The sequence below is a fragment of the Nyctereutes procyonoides genome, unplaced genomic scaffold, assembly GCF_905146905.1.
Source record: "Nyctereutes procyonoides isolate TBG_1078 unplaced genomic scaffold, NYPRO_anot_genome, whole genome shotgun sequence".
Lineage (NCBI taxonomy): Eukaryota > Metazoa > Chordata > Mammalia > Carnivora > Canidae > Nyctereutes > Nyctereutes procyonoides.
This window is the reverse complement of record NW_026575043.1, coordinates 17142004-17156539: the sequence shown is the minus strand read 5'-3', so window position 1 is coordinate 17156539 and position 14536 is coordinate 17142004.

The following is a 14536-nucleotide window of genomic DNA, read 5'->3' as shown; positions in this document are numbered from 1 at the left end:
ATATGACAAATTTCTCAAATATGAATAAATAGGGCAGCCTAAGATTGATGGTAAGATGCCTCTTTCTAACTGAACAAATTTGAGTGAGATCAGAAATGGGGGAGAGGTGTTGCATAGGAAGGCTGCTCTAAAAGCATTACCCCTGGTGTTGCTCACCTGTTCAGGTGATTTGGGGGAATGTGATTTGACAATTTTAATACCTCTTGTTGAACAATTGATGTTTTTAAGAGTCACTAAGATCTCATTTTTTTAAAAAAAATATTTTATTTATTTGAGAGACAGAGAGATTGAGAGAAAGGAAAGAGAGAATGACCTTGGGGGGGAGACGCAGAGGGGGAGACAGAACCTCAAGCAGACTTGCCACTGAGCACGGAGCCCAACAGGGTGTGTGATTTCACGACCCTGAGATCATGACCTGAGCTGAAACCATGAGTTGCTTGTTTAACCAACAACCACCCAGGTGCCCCCTGACATCCCATTTTCATGAATCTTATTTAGAAATGATATTTAAGGGCAGCCCCAGTGGCCCAGTGGTTTAGCACCATCTTCGGCCTGGGGTGTGATCCTGGAGACCCAGGATGGAGTCCAACGTCAGGCTCCCTGCATGGAGCCTGCTTCTCCCTCTGCCTGTGTCTCTGCCTCTCTCCATCTCTCTGTGTCTGTCATGAATAAATAAATAAAATCTTAAAAAAGGAAAAGAAATGATATTTAAGTTTCCAGAATGGAGGAAGCATTGGTGGATATTTCATTTCCTCCTGAGTGGAGTCATTACTCAGAGACAGTCTTAGCAGATACAGGTAAGACACAAGCAGCTTTGATGTTTGCTCTCTTCCCCAGGAGACCGGTGGGCAAGACAGAGTGGGAAACCAGACAGAAAAGATAAGCACTACACATTCTCTCCTCCAGGCAGCCCATACTCTTGCAGAAAATGGGACAATGACTGGGTACCCATGTTTAAGAAGTGACATCAAGCAGTGGATCATGGAGAGTGAATAGTGAATGCTCTATTGATTGGGGACACCATTGTAGCCTTTCCTCTTAGAGGGTAGCTGGATGTAGTCCTGTCACTTATGCAAGGTGACTAGGTATTTAGGTATGGGGCTGTTCACTCATGATTAACCTACCATCTATTTTAAAATGATGAATTATAAGTCATACCCACTCTTCCTCGAAAGTAGCCCTGGTGCATCAATGTCAACTGTTATACTGTGACCAAGTTTCAACATCAAGCTTATAGCTACCCCTATATATTACAAAGCCCATTGAAATCAGAAAGCCTCTTTGTAGTCTCTAGACATGTTGATCCAAGTGTATCAGGCTACATTGGATGTGTTATGCATCACAAGTAATAAAACTCTCTAGAAGCCTGAGAAGAAAAATTATCTCAGATAGGATACTTTCCAAAAGAGTGTGAAGACACCACTGGGTTTTACCTTGTCTCCGTAGAAGCTATTCTTCTTTAGAATTCTTTAGGTAAGTATTTCAGAAATGTGTAACCTAAGATAGATAATGAGTCTCTAGATTTTTGGAGTCAAAACTGTTGTCCTCTCAACTCTGTTTTCTTTGATACCCCTCACTCTCTTACTTATTGAAATACTGAAGATGCCCCCAGATTGATACAGAGGACTGATTCCCACTATGTGTTTAAAGGGAACTATCTCTTGGGGCACCCAGGTGATTCAGTCCATTGAGTGATGGACTCTTGGTTTTGGCTCAGGTCATGATCTCAGGGTCGTAAGACTGAGCTTTGCATTAGGCTCTGCACTCAGTGAGGTGTCTGCTGGGGATGCTGTCTCCCTCTGCCTCGGCCACTCCTCCTGTTCTCTCTCTCTCTCTCTCTCTCTCTCTCTCTCTCTTTCTCTCTCAAAATAAATAAAATCAAAAAAAAAAAAAAAAGACACTGTCTTCCAGTGAAGAGCCACAACTAACCACTCTGGTTCCGGCATCATGTTATTGCTTATATATGCATATTTATGTATACATATATTCTCTTTTCCTCCCAACTCTCCTTGCACCAAACAAAAGACACAAGAGTGTTTATTTTAGTCTTTATTTTAAATGTGATCTCTATCTATAAAGGAATTAAGGAATATTTCTATACACAGTACACCAGCCAATTTGAGGAATGGATTCCCATTGAAATGGGAAATAACCAGTTATTTTCATAGCAAGCATAACAAGTCAGGTTAAGTTGTATTTACCTACAAGCTTTTGTAAAGCTATAAGCTGAACTCCTGATACTCTCTTTGGTACAAATTATTATTTTCTTCTACACACACATTCTGCCTTTTCTGCTCTTAGAAATTCCTTTGAGATGAACAAACGATCCATATGCTGAAAAGGTAAATGGATTGTGCACATGAACGGTGCCATGGTTGTTAATTTGCCATAGGATAGCAACATTAAAAATGAGGATTGCCATTTGCATGGGAGATATTGTGATTTTTTTTAAAGTGAGGGGAGTTTTCAATTTTTGGAAAATGATTCTTTACTTAGAATGTAATGGCTAAGAGTATAAAACCCAATGTTTCCAGCCTGTCCTCTAACGTCAAATCACGAAGTCATGTGAATTTTGCCTTTGGTTTCAAGCAGGTCATTTAATTGTCTGCCCCTTCTTCCTGCCTGGCTGAATTTAAACAAACCTATCTCTAAAATGTATACAAACCAAACTCAGTGGAGACCTGAAACATCTCAGTTGCCTTTTATTTAAGTCAACATTTCTACTCAAAAAAATTAGTGAATCACAAATTACTGCGCTTGGAAAATTATGCACATTTTGTTTAATTGTGTTTAAATGAACCTAGAGGGAGCATAATTCTGTAATTTTCAAGTCAGGAACGGAGGTGAACAGGTTTCTAGGCATTTGACTAATATACTACTTATGCTAGTGGCAAGCATTATCCCTACCGTGACGGAACCATAATGCAGCTTTTATCCCATTGAACATTTCATTAGTTGCCATATTGGAAACTTTTCTTATCTAAGAAAATTTCTAAATGTGGACTATAGTTAATCTCTTAGTACAAGCCAAACAAGCCATACAAAGAATAAGAAATGAGAAATCACTAGTTATGCTATGTTGAAAGATAGACCCCCTACTGAGAAATTCTGTCTATAGTCCTTGCCAACTATCTTCTAAATGATATAGATAAATGTTCGTGTGAAACTTTCTCCTCAGAAAAAAACTTGACTGAGCTTCATAAAACTGTGTAGAGCACATAGCAAGTCTGTATACATTGTAGGAGTTTAATAAATATTGAAATAGGAAGTTATGTCCTTTAGAACCATCTATTTTTCTAACCAATTTAATACATTTTCATTCTGAGTGACTCAAGCCAATCAGTAAGACATAATTTATAAAATAGCCTCTTATTTTAAATAAAAAGGGCCCTAAATCTGAGTGTGGATTGACTTGTTTTCTAATTGGTGGTTGTGATACTGTGATATAATAGGAGATAGGTGTCTGATCTTTCTTCATGGCTCTTGGCCTAAGAGCCTCTAAAACCCTTGCAATTTCCTGATGGGGAAGAGGACCATCTTTTGTTATTCAAATTAAGCCCCTGTCGACTACCCCTGAGTTTATGCTAATGAGGTGACCTTGGTGGGCCCCTAGATAGCTTCAGGATGGAGGCTGATTGCTATAGGAACTAACCCTGTGATTTAGAGGTTTGAGACTTTTAACCCCATCTCAGAACTCCAGGGGCTGAGGGGCTAGAGACTGACTTATAACCATCAATGGAGAGTGCTGTAATAAAACATAACAAGTAATATAACTTTCATTAAAAAGCCAAAAAGATGAGGTTCAGAGGTTTTCCATATTGATGAACATGTAGAGATGCTGGGAGGGTTGTGTACCCAGGTAAGGCATGGGAGCTCCATTTGTCTGCCAAAATACTGTGCCCTGCACATTTCTTCCATTTGGCTACTCTTGAGATATATCCTTTAAGATAATCCAATGATAGCAAGTAAAGTGCTTTCCTGAGTTCTGTGAGCCATTGCAGCAAATTACTGAACCTGAGGAGGGGATTCTGGGAACCCTCCATCTAGAGCTGATTCGTCAGAAGTACAGGAGGCCTGGGAACTTGGGTAAGGATGTCTTAAATGAGGGTGGGGGCAGTCTTGTGGGACTGAGCTCTTAACTCATGGGGTCTGCTCTTACTCCAGGTAGGTAGTTAGTGAAAATAAATTGAATCCCTGGACACCTAATTGATGACCAGAGAGTTAGAGAACTGGTTGTCAGTGTGGAAAAGTCAACACACTTGGTGTCAGAAGTGTTGTAACAACAGATCATAGAAACTGCCTCTACATAGCTTCAAATTACATAGAAATAACATCTTGAACTCCTTATGTGTTCAAGTTGCCAATGATTCTTAGGAGAGAAATAAGACATTGAAAACAGTACTTTTAGCACTATATACAATCACTACTTTCCCCCCAAGACAGATTAGAATGTAGACTCCAGAATTTGTACCAGCTTTGTAAGGGTCCTATCCATCAATAACCTGGCAACTGTCGAGCAGCAAAACAGAAGTTTTCTAAAGGAGGCTGGGTACACACAGAGCCCTAGCATGGTCTCTCCTGAATACATCCATCAGTATAGATGGAGAGAATATGGATGATTCTTACATTACACCCCAAATGGGAGAAAAAGTAAGCAGTTGTACTATGGAATGTGAAATTTTTGCAAAAGCAAAGACAGATTTACAAAAAAGTGAGTAATTTTCTTATTGTAGTTTATTCTATCACACACGCTTAAATAGCTCCACACGTACAATGTGCCAATAGTAGATATTGTTTTATTCTTCCTTATTAACTATTTCTATTCTTTTGGTTCAACAAATATTGCATGTCTACTACGTGCTGAGCATCTCTTTTAAAATATATGTTGTATTAGATTATTCAGGTACGAGGCCAACTGATCAGGAGAAGGCTGTCATTAGAAAAAATAGTTGGTTACTCCTGGGTCTCAAGAGAAAGAGGGACATACCTGGTTGGGGGGGGGGGAGAGTGCCACAGAGGGAAGCAGCAGGGCCAGTCAGGAGGCAGAGGGTATAAGATACTGTGGCAGAACCTTTGTTGTGACTTCTGTGAGAAAGGATGGGTGACACAGAATAAGCAGATTTAGGATTGGCCAGTTTGACAGTGGACAACATTGTTAACTTTTGAGTGTGATGTTAGCTGTGGACTTATATATGTCCTTAATTACGTTGATATATGTTCTTTCCATACCCAGCTAATAGAAATTTTATCAAGAAGAATGTAGACTTTTGTCAAATGCTCTCCTGCTCTTAGGAATCACTTCTTAATAAAGATCCTGCACACTAGTCTTGATCTCAGGCTCTTTTTGTGTGTGCGTTGTGGAGGAGAGGTAGTTGAAGATGGAACACAGGTTTTATCAGTGGTTCCAATACATTGTTGTGGGGTTTTTTCACCATGATAAACTTGTGAGCTAGATAATAGTATGATCTTTGTAAAAGAGGAATTGAAGTTTACAATGTTGCCCAACATTTTTTGCCTCAGCTGAAGCAGAGCTGTGTTCTAAAAATACAATTTACAGTCATCTTTCTTGGGTATGGTTGCATACCCATTAATTCAATGATCCATTCATTCTATATCCAGAAATATTTAATAAGTGGCCAATAAGTGTCAGACACTGTCCCACATATAGAGGTATAAAAGTGGGGGTGGGGAAATTAAAGCAATCTCTTCTTCCTTGGAGCTTATATTCCATCAGTGGGAGGATACAAACAATAATAATAATTTTAAAAAAAACACTAAAATAATACTGTGGGCTAGTTGGTTCAATATCTATTCCAATGACTTCTAGTGCATTTTCCTAGTGAAAAAGCCCAAAGTTACATTCTAGATTCACTTGAAGACATGTTGCTAATGTGACTTCAGGTTTTATAAGAAACAAGATCTGAAGACAGCAAGTGAGACTAAGTATGGGGCATCCATTTCACTGGTGAAAATCACAGCACAGCTGCAGGGTCCTTGAGCTGGAAGTTTTAATATGTTTTCTATATTCATCAGGTGGCTGGCAGCTTCCCAGTTGTGACAGGGGCAACAGACTTTTTGGTGGCCTAGTAGTAATTGTTGTGGTATGCCCTTATATAACCCTCAAAGCAATAACTATTGTGACTTACTTTGAAATTGATTTAAGTCACTACATATTTTGAGCTCCTACATAATGTGACAGAAATCTTGAGTGAATAACTAACTGAACATCAGAAAAGTAGTCTGACGTCCAAGATGAAGGATACAAAATCCCTGCCTTCGTGAGAGTTTACAGGCCAACTGTAATGATTCAAGATCATACATGTGACAAATAGAAGCTCAAGAACTCAGCCCTGGAGGAGCACCCATGGAGGAATGATTGCTTGCTTCTCTGTGCTCCTGAACATCTCCATCACCCCTCCTGACTGATCCCTTCACAATGGTCTTCCTACTAAAAACAACAGATAGCAAATTCTGACACATGATTGGAGCATTAGAGCATCACCATTTCTCTTGCATGTGCCACACCTAATCATGTATGCCAATCATTAAAATACCATCTCTAGTAAGCCCTGGGGAGAAGCAGACCATTACTTTGACTCAAGTCTTGAGGATACATCATTCTGACATTATATCTTAATATTTGGCATGATGTCCTATTTTCCTTCCTGTCAATCAGTGCTCCCAGGATATCTGATATGGTCAAACTGTGGAAAGTTCATATTAGATTATTCTTCTCGCTTGCCCTGTGCTGCCTGACAGGCCCCTTCCAACTGGGTTCTGGTATGATGAGCTCTCCCTAGCCTTAGGAGCTAACAATCTGGAGATGCTCCTACAGCTATTGTCAAAGATTATAGAGGTTTCCACCTACTCACACTATGGAGTTAATTTGCCTTCATGACCTGTCAGCCCCTAGAGATCACCCCAGCTGTGACATGGATCTAAGAACGACAACAACTCGCAGGCAGCTTAGCTGCATCACTCCATCTTCTCTTAATGGACTTGAGGAAGATGAGTCCTGCTCTCACCATGGCCATTTATGTCCAGAAAGATCAACCACATATTTTTTTAAAGACGAAGAAGCAATTGTTAAAATGATATCTTGTTTACATTATTTTAGTGACAGTTCAGTTGCTGGAAATCTTAGGTAATAAAATGTTCGGTATTTTTTACTGAAGTATAATTGACGTGCAATACATACATTATCTTATTTGTTTCAGGTATATATCATAGTGATTTGATACTTTTATACACTATGAAATGATCCCCATGATAAGTCCAGTTATTGTCATCTTTCACAGTCATTATAATATTATTGACTATATTCCTTATGTCGTATATTATATCCCTGAGACTTGTTTATTTTTTAGGTGGAAGTGTGTGCTTCTTAATTTCCTTCATGTATTTCACGTGCTCCCCATCCCTTCCCTATCCTGGAAACCAACAGTTTGTTTCCTGTATGTAGGAGTCTATTTCTGTTTTGATTTGCTTGTTTATTTGTTTTGTTCTTCCTTATTTTTAGATTCCACCTATAATGAAATCATACAGTTTTTGTCTTTCTCAGCCTTATATCACTTGGCATAACCCTCTAGGTTCATCCATATTACAAATGGTCAGATTTCACTCTTTTTTATGGCTAGGTAACATTTTTTTATGTGTGTATGCGTGTATATCACATTCTTTATTCATTCATCTCTACATGGACACTTAGGTTGCTTCCATATCTTGGCTATGAACAAAGGGGTATATTTATCTATTCTAATTGGTGTTTTTGCTTTCTCTGGATAAATGCCCAGAAGTGGAACTACTGGATCATACGGTATTTATATTTTAATTTTTTTTTTTGAGGAGCCTCTACTATTTTCCACAACAGCCACACCAATTTACATTCTCACTAACACTGCATGAGCTTTTCCTTTTCTCTATATCATCACCAACTTTTGTTATTTTTTTGTCTTTTTGATAAAAGTCAATACGATGGGAGGTGATATCTCACTGTGGTTTTGATTTCCATTTCCCTGATGATGAATGATTGTGAACATCTTTTCATGTGCCTGTTGACCATCTGTATGTCTCTTTGAAAAACTGTCTACCTTTTCCCATTTTTAAATTGGGTTGTTCTGTTTTTGGTGATATTGGTTGTAAAAATTCTTTATATATTTCGGATATTAACACCTTATTGGATGAATGATTTGTAAATATCTTCTTCCATTCAGTTGGTTTCTTTTCCATTTTTTAAAATAATGATGTTCAGTAATTTTTTTCTAATAGGGAAAGGGACACAGCATGAAAGAAATGGGGAAGAAGATGCAAAATTTTCTTCTGGGAAGTTTTCACTGGTGATCTATGGGATAGTTACTGACATTTTTTTTATCTATCAAACCTTTTCCCATACATTATCTCAATGAATTACCCTGATAATCAATGATACAGTTATTACCTCCATTTTTAAAAGAGAGAATAGAAGTACTAAGAAGGTATAACACTGGCCTGGGACTTTAAAGCAAATGATGAAGCTGGGCAGGGTATCATGGAGACTTTCAGGCTCCATTTCCTCCTAAGTTGTCGGTTTTTATCTCAGGCTAAACATCTAAATACAGAAGGAAAAGATTCTATGGCTTACATTTATAGGTTGTCAGGTTCTGTGGGTCGGTCAGGGTCACCAAACTTCACAAATTCAAAATTGAGCTTTAGATTGTTGGCTCCTTTTAAAAATCTGACTTTAAATCTACAGATTTTCATTGAAATCATGCTAATCTAAACATCACTTTTATTTTTTAAAGATTTTATTTATTCATTCATGAGAGACACACAGAGAGAAAGAGGCAGAGACACAAATAGAGGGAGAAGCAGGCTCCATGCAGGAAGCCCAATGTGGGACTCCATCCTGGGACCACGGGATCATGCCCTGAGCCAAAGATAGACGCTCAACCACTGAACTACCCAAGAATCCTAAACATCACTTTTAGAATGCTATTCACAGTAATTCTTTTTGCTCAATAACACTTAGTAAAATGATACATATAATGGGATCTTATATAAAAAGTGTGTTACTTTAATTATGGTTTTTAAAACTCTGGTTTTTTACAGTCTTTTTTACTCAAGGGTAGCAAGAGACATACCCCATGGTTTCATAAAAGACAGGAAAAGAATCCTTTCAGGATTGATATGGTAGGTGAAAATCGATCTTTATTGAATGTGTCAAAATATGGATGGATGAATGGGTTAATAATTAAATCTCTGATTTGCCTCTTGAGCTAGGTTTGAAAACAGTTTAATTTCTTGTCTTTATTTGGCTTTCAGAAAAGAAGTATTAGAATTTGCTAACATATCTATAGAAGTAGTCCAACATATATAGACAACAGCTCTACATTCTTTTAGAATATTTGAGTAAGAGTATACTGATGCTTGAAAGTAATTGAGGCCTTAAAAGTTTATAAGGGAAAAATTAATTTATACATTTTATAAATTTTATATATAGTAAGTTATAAATGTCACTGTGATCTAAACTAAACCCAGATATATATATTTAATATGGTATATATTTAATATAAATATATATTTAATATATAAATAGTATATATTTTAATGTAGCATTAAATATTTAATATTGTATATATTTAATATATAACATATATAATTAAATAATGGTAAATTAGAAAAAGTAAGTGGACTCTATGTTAATAAGACCACAGCTCTATTTCTTTTAAAGGGTTAATATATAATAAAACCAGATCGTCTTGGAGGACAAATTCAGTTTTGTAGTTTTTTTCATTTTGGTTCTTGGTTTAATGGTTTGTACAACAGGAAACAGATGTCCTCAACTAAACAAATAATTAATTTGTTTGTAGAGAATTGTGAAATGTTTCAGCCTTTTGTCTGAATAATCTTTTTATTATATAAGTTCATGAGTAGAGTGCACAATTTTATGTTTTTACATGTTTTCACATTTTACCTATACATTTCTAATTGTTAATGATCCGATATGAGTATCATTCATGTGGTTATATTATTGCAAAAAATAATGATGTTGATATTTTTAAATGCCTATTTATTGAAAGTTCTGAAACATCATGTGAAAGCTTATTAATTACATATATAAAGTATATTATATTTTATATATATTGTTTATGATGCCTCTAAAATCCAGCTATTGAAAGCCAGGCTCAAAGAGATTAATAAGTCAAATGACATACCACTAAGAGATGACAGAGCTAATATTCCAATATTATATCATGCTTTTTATCCCTATACACCAGTTAGCAGAGACCTTATATACTAAATGTATATCCTAACAATGAACATAAAAATAACTAAAATTCATGTTGCATTTTAATATGCAGATGAGCATTTCTAAAGTAAAGATTAATAGAGTTTTATTTTTTAATGCAAACATATATTTCTGGATGAGTAATCTCATTTATGGGAACTCTGGTATCAGTAGCACATGGAATTACAACACATTTATGAAAGATGAGATAGTACAGTTTGAGACATATATTTCACGTTAAAAGCAAAGTTATATGTTAGAATAAAATTGCTCACTAAGTCAAAAAGTACCTGTAACTTTCCTGATGTCATTTTATAATTTTTATTGTGTTACAATGACAAGTATAGTAAGAGAGTTGTTTTATTAGAATTCTGGTTTGTTTGTTTGTTTGTTTGTTTTTAGATTTTATTTATTTATTCATGAGAGACACACACAGAGAGAGGCAGAGACATAGGCAGAGGGAGAAGCAGGCTCCATGCAAGGATCCCGACGTGGGACTCCATCCTGGGTCTCCAGGATCATGCCCTGGGCTGAAACCACCAAGCCACCGGGGCTGTCCCAGAAATTCTGTTTTTATTTGCATTTTCATTGTTTTTTTTTTAATAAATTTCTTTTTATTGGTGTTCAATTTACCAACATACAGTACAGAATAACACCCAGTGCTCATCCCGTCAAGTGCACCCCCACAGTGCCCATCACCCCTTCACCCCCACACCCCACCCTACTCCCCTTCCACCACCTCTAGTTCGTTTCCCAGAGTTAGGAGTCTTCATGTTCTGTCTCCCTTTCTGATATTTCCCACACATTTCTTCTCCCTTCCCTTACATTCCCTTTCACTATTATTTATATTCCCCAAATGAATGAGAACATATAACGTTTGTCCTTCTCAGATTGACTTACTTCACTCAGCATAATACCCTCCAGGTCCATCCACGTTGAAGCAAATGGTGGGTATTTGTCGTTTCTAATGGCTGAGTAATATTCCATTGTATACAGAAACCACATCTTCTTTATCCATTCATCTTTCAATGGACACAGAGGCTCCTTCCACTGTTTGGCTATTGTGGCCATTGCTGCTAGAAACATCTGGGTGCAGGTGTCTGGGCATTTCACTGCATCTGTATCTTTGGGGGTAAATCCCCAACAGTGCAATTGCTGGGTCATAGGGCAGGTCTATTTTTAACTCTTTGAGGAACCTCCACACAGTTTTCCAGAGTGGCTGCCCCAGTTCACATTCCCACCAACAGTGTAAGAGGGTTCCCTTTTCTCTGCATCCTCTCCAACATTTGTGGTTTCCTGCCTTGTTGATTTTCCCCATTCTCACTGGTGTGAGGTGGTATCTCATTGTGGTTTTGATTTGTATTTCCCTGATGGCAAGTGATGCAGAGCATTTTCTCATGTGCATGTTGGCCCTGTCTATGTCTGGGGCATCACAATGCCAGATTTCAGGTTGTACTACAAAGCTGTGGTCATCAAGACAGTGTGGTACTGGCACAAAAACAGACCCATAGATCAATGGAACAGAATAGAGAACCCAGAAGTAGACCCTGAACTTTATGGTCAACTTATATTTGATAAAGGAGGAAAGACTATCCACTGGAAGAAAGACAGTCTCTTCAATAAATGGTGCTGGGAAAATTGGACATCCACATGCAGAAGAATGAAACTAGACCACTCTCTTGCACCATACACAAAGATAAACTTAAAATGGATGAAAGATCTAAATGTGAGACAAGAGTCCATCAAAATCCTAGAGGAGAGCACAGGCAACACCCTTTTTGAACTCGGCCACAGTAACTTCTTGCAAGATACATCCACGAAGGCAAAAGAAACAAAAGCAAAAATGAACTATTGGGACTTCATCAAGATAGAAGCTTTTGCACAGCAAAGGATACAGTCAACAAAACTAAAAGACAACCTACAGAATGGGAGAAGATATTTGCAAATGACGGATCAGATAAAGGGCTAGTTTCCAAGATCTATAAAGAACTTCTTAAACTCAACACCAAAGAAACAAACAATCCAGTCATGAAATGGGCAAAAGACATGAAGAGAAATCTCACAGAGGAAGACATAGACATGCATTTTCTAATTTTTTTTTATTTTATTTATGATAGTCACAGAGAGAGAGAGAGGCAGAGACACAGGCAGAGGGAGAAGCAGGCTCCATGCACCGGGAGTCCGATGTGGGATTCGATCCAGGGTCTCCAGGATCGCGCCCTGGGCCAAAGGCAGGCGCCAAATCGCTGCGCCACCCAGGGATCCCCTAGACATGCATTTTCATTGTTAATGCAATTTTGGGTTTGTACTGCATCTTATGTGTATAAATGATGTCATGGCCATGAAGATATACCAGGCATGGGAATAGTTAATGAAGAAAAAAATCATTCCACTACCTTCTGGACAGCAACAACAAACTTTGAAACTAGACCAAGAAGGCAAAGAATTGGCCTTGGAAGTGAAGAACACCTAACCAAATAGTTTAGGGGTAATAGAATAAACTGGAATGAGGAGAGTGTGTAGCTACATTATTATTATTATTATTTTTTGCATCGCAAGAAAAAAAAACTTTTTGTAATTATATTAAGAGATGGAATTTAAATTTATTGTGGTAATCATTTCATAATATATGTATGAAATATATGTATTTCATTTATTATGTGGTACAACTTAGAGATGTACAATGCTAAATGTCAAATATATCTCAATAAACTGAAAAAATAAAATAAAATGATAGGCTTGCCCCTGATGTTTTGAGTTCTAAGATGGTGATCCTAAGCACGATGGGAGTAGCAGCTTCACCAAACTGTGATCCCTGCAATCAGGAAGCCCTGGGAGAATGGAGAAGGTGAAGAGAGATTTCTGCATTCAGGACTCTGACCTTTCAATGTTCCTTACATTTTTTCTTTTTTTTTAAATAGATGATGACATGTCCTTTTGGTGTTTTATGGGAGGCACATGTTGGAAAATGAGTTCTAGGCTTGTCTCTACATTGACAAGTATCTTCTAATAATAGTTTTCCTATAAACATGTATGCTATTTAAATATGTTCATTTTTTATTGAGAACATTTTTGTCAAAACATGTTTTGAGTATATATACTTAGTTTCAACAATTCCTGCTTTAACAAGTATTTGTTTTAACAAAAAAAAAACCACAAGTATTTGTTTTATGTTTTATTTATTAAAAAAACACAAGTATTTGTTTTATTTTTATTTATTTCTTTTATTTTTATTGTTTTTAGTATTTGTTTTAATATAAATGTGATGTGAATACATTTGGGAATACTTCTATGCATTACTACTAAAAAGAAATTTCTTTAGTATTTAGTATTTAATCATATCAATTATTATTAATATATTCAAAAAATGTTTTATGAGTACTACATTCATATCTTTTTTGGCAAAATAGCACCTGAGTAGCTCAGCCTGTTAAACGACCAGCTCTTGATTTCAGCTCAGGTCATGATCTCAGGGCCATGAGATTGAGCTCAGTGAAGAGTCTGCCAGAGATTCTCTGTCTGACCCTTCCCCTTTTCATGTGCTCTCTCCTCTAAAAAGAAAAAAAAAAGATTTTGTTGTACCCAATATTCTAGTGACCCTAAAGGAATGAAGTTTAGCTTAAGATTATATTTAACACTTTCAACCTAGAAGTTGACATAGCAATTCTACATATTCGAAGCAAGGTTATGCTTGCTAAAAATACATTTTGATATTGATTTCTTGAACAAAGTTTTAATCTAACATTTATTTGAAGTATCTACCAAAATGAAAACATTTTAAAGAAAGGAAATAATAATGGCTGAACATGGGCCAAAGTGGTGATTCATCTGCCTTTAACAACTTTGTTACCAATATCCAACAAACAAAACATTTAAAACAGTGCTCACTTACCAAACAAACTCTTTAACTATGTGAGAGTAGCCATTTTTGAAAACACTTTGAAAATATTTTAAATAACTATTAAATGCTAAGCATGCTTGTGTTTATTTACATGGACACAATAATGTAAGTAGGTATCTTAAATAATATGATGAACCATCTTATTTCTTAGTGAAAACTATATTTATTGTGATAGGGTGGAGGGTCAAGGCAGGAGCTAGGTTGAGGCATGCATTTGGGTGGATGAAGTTAGAAACTTATTTTAGAAACGTATCACATTTAAGAGTCTTAAACTGAGCATCTTCTGTCAGCATTTGATTTTCCAAATACTTGCAGCAGGTTTGCCCTTATGACCCAAACATGAGCCCTTAGCATCCCTCCCCCTGCTG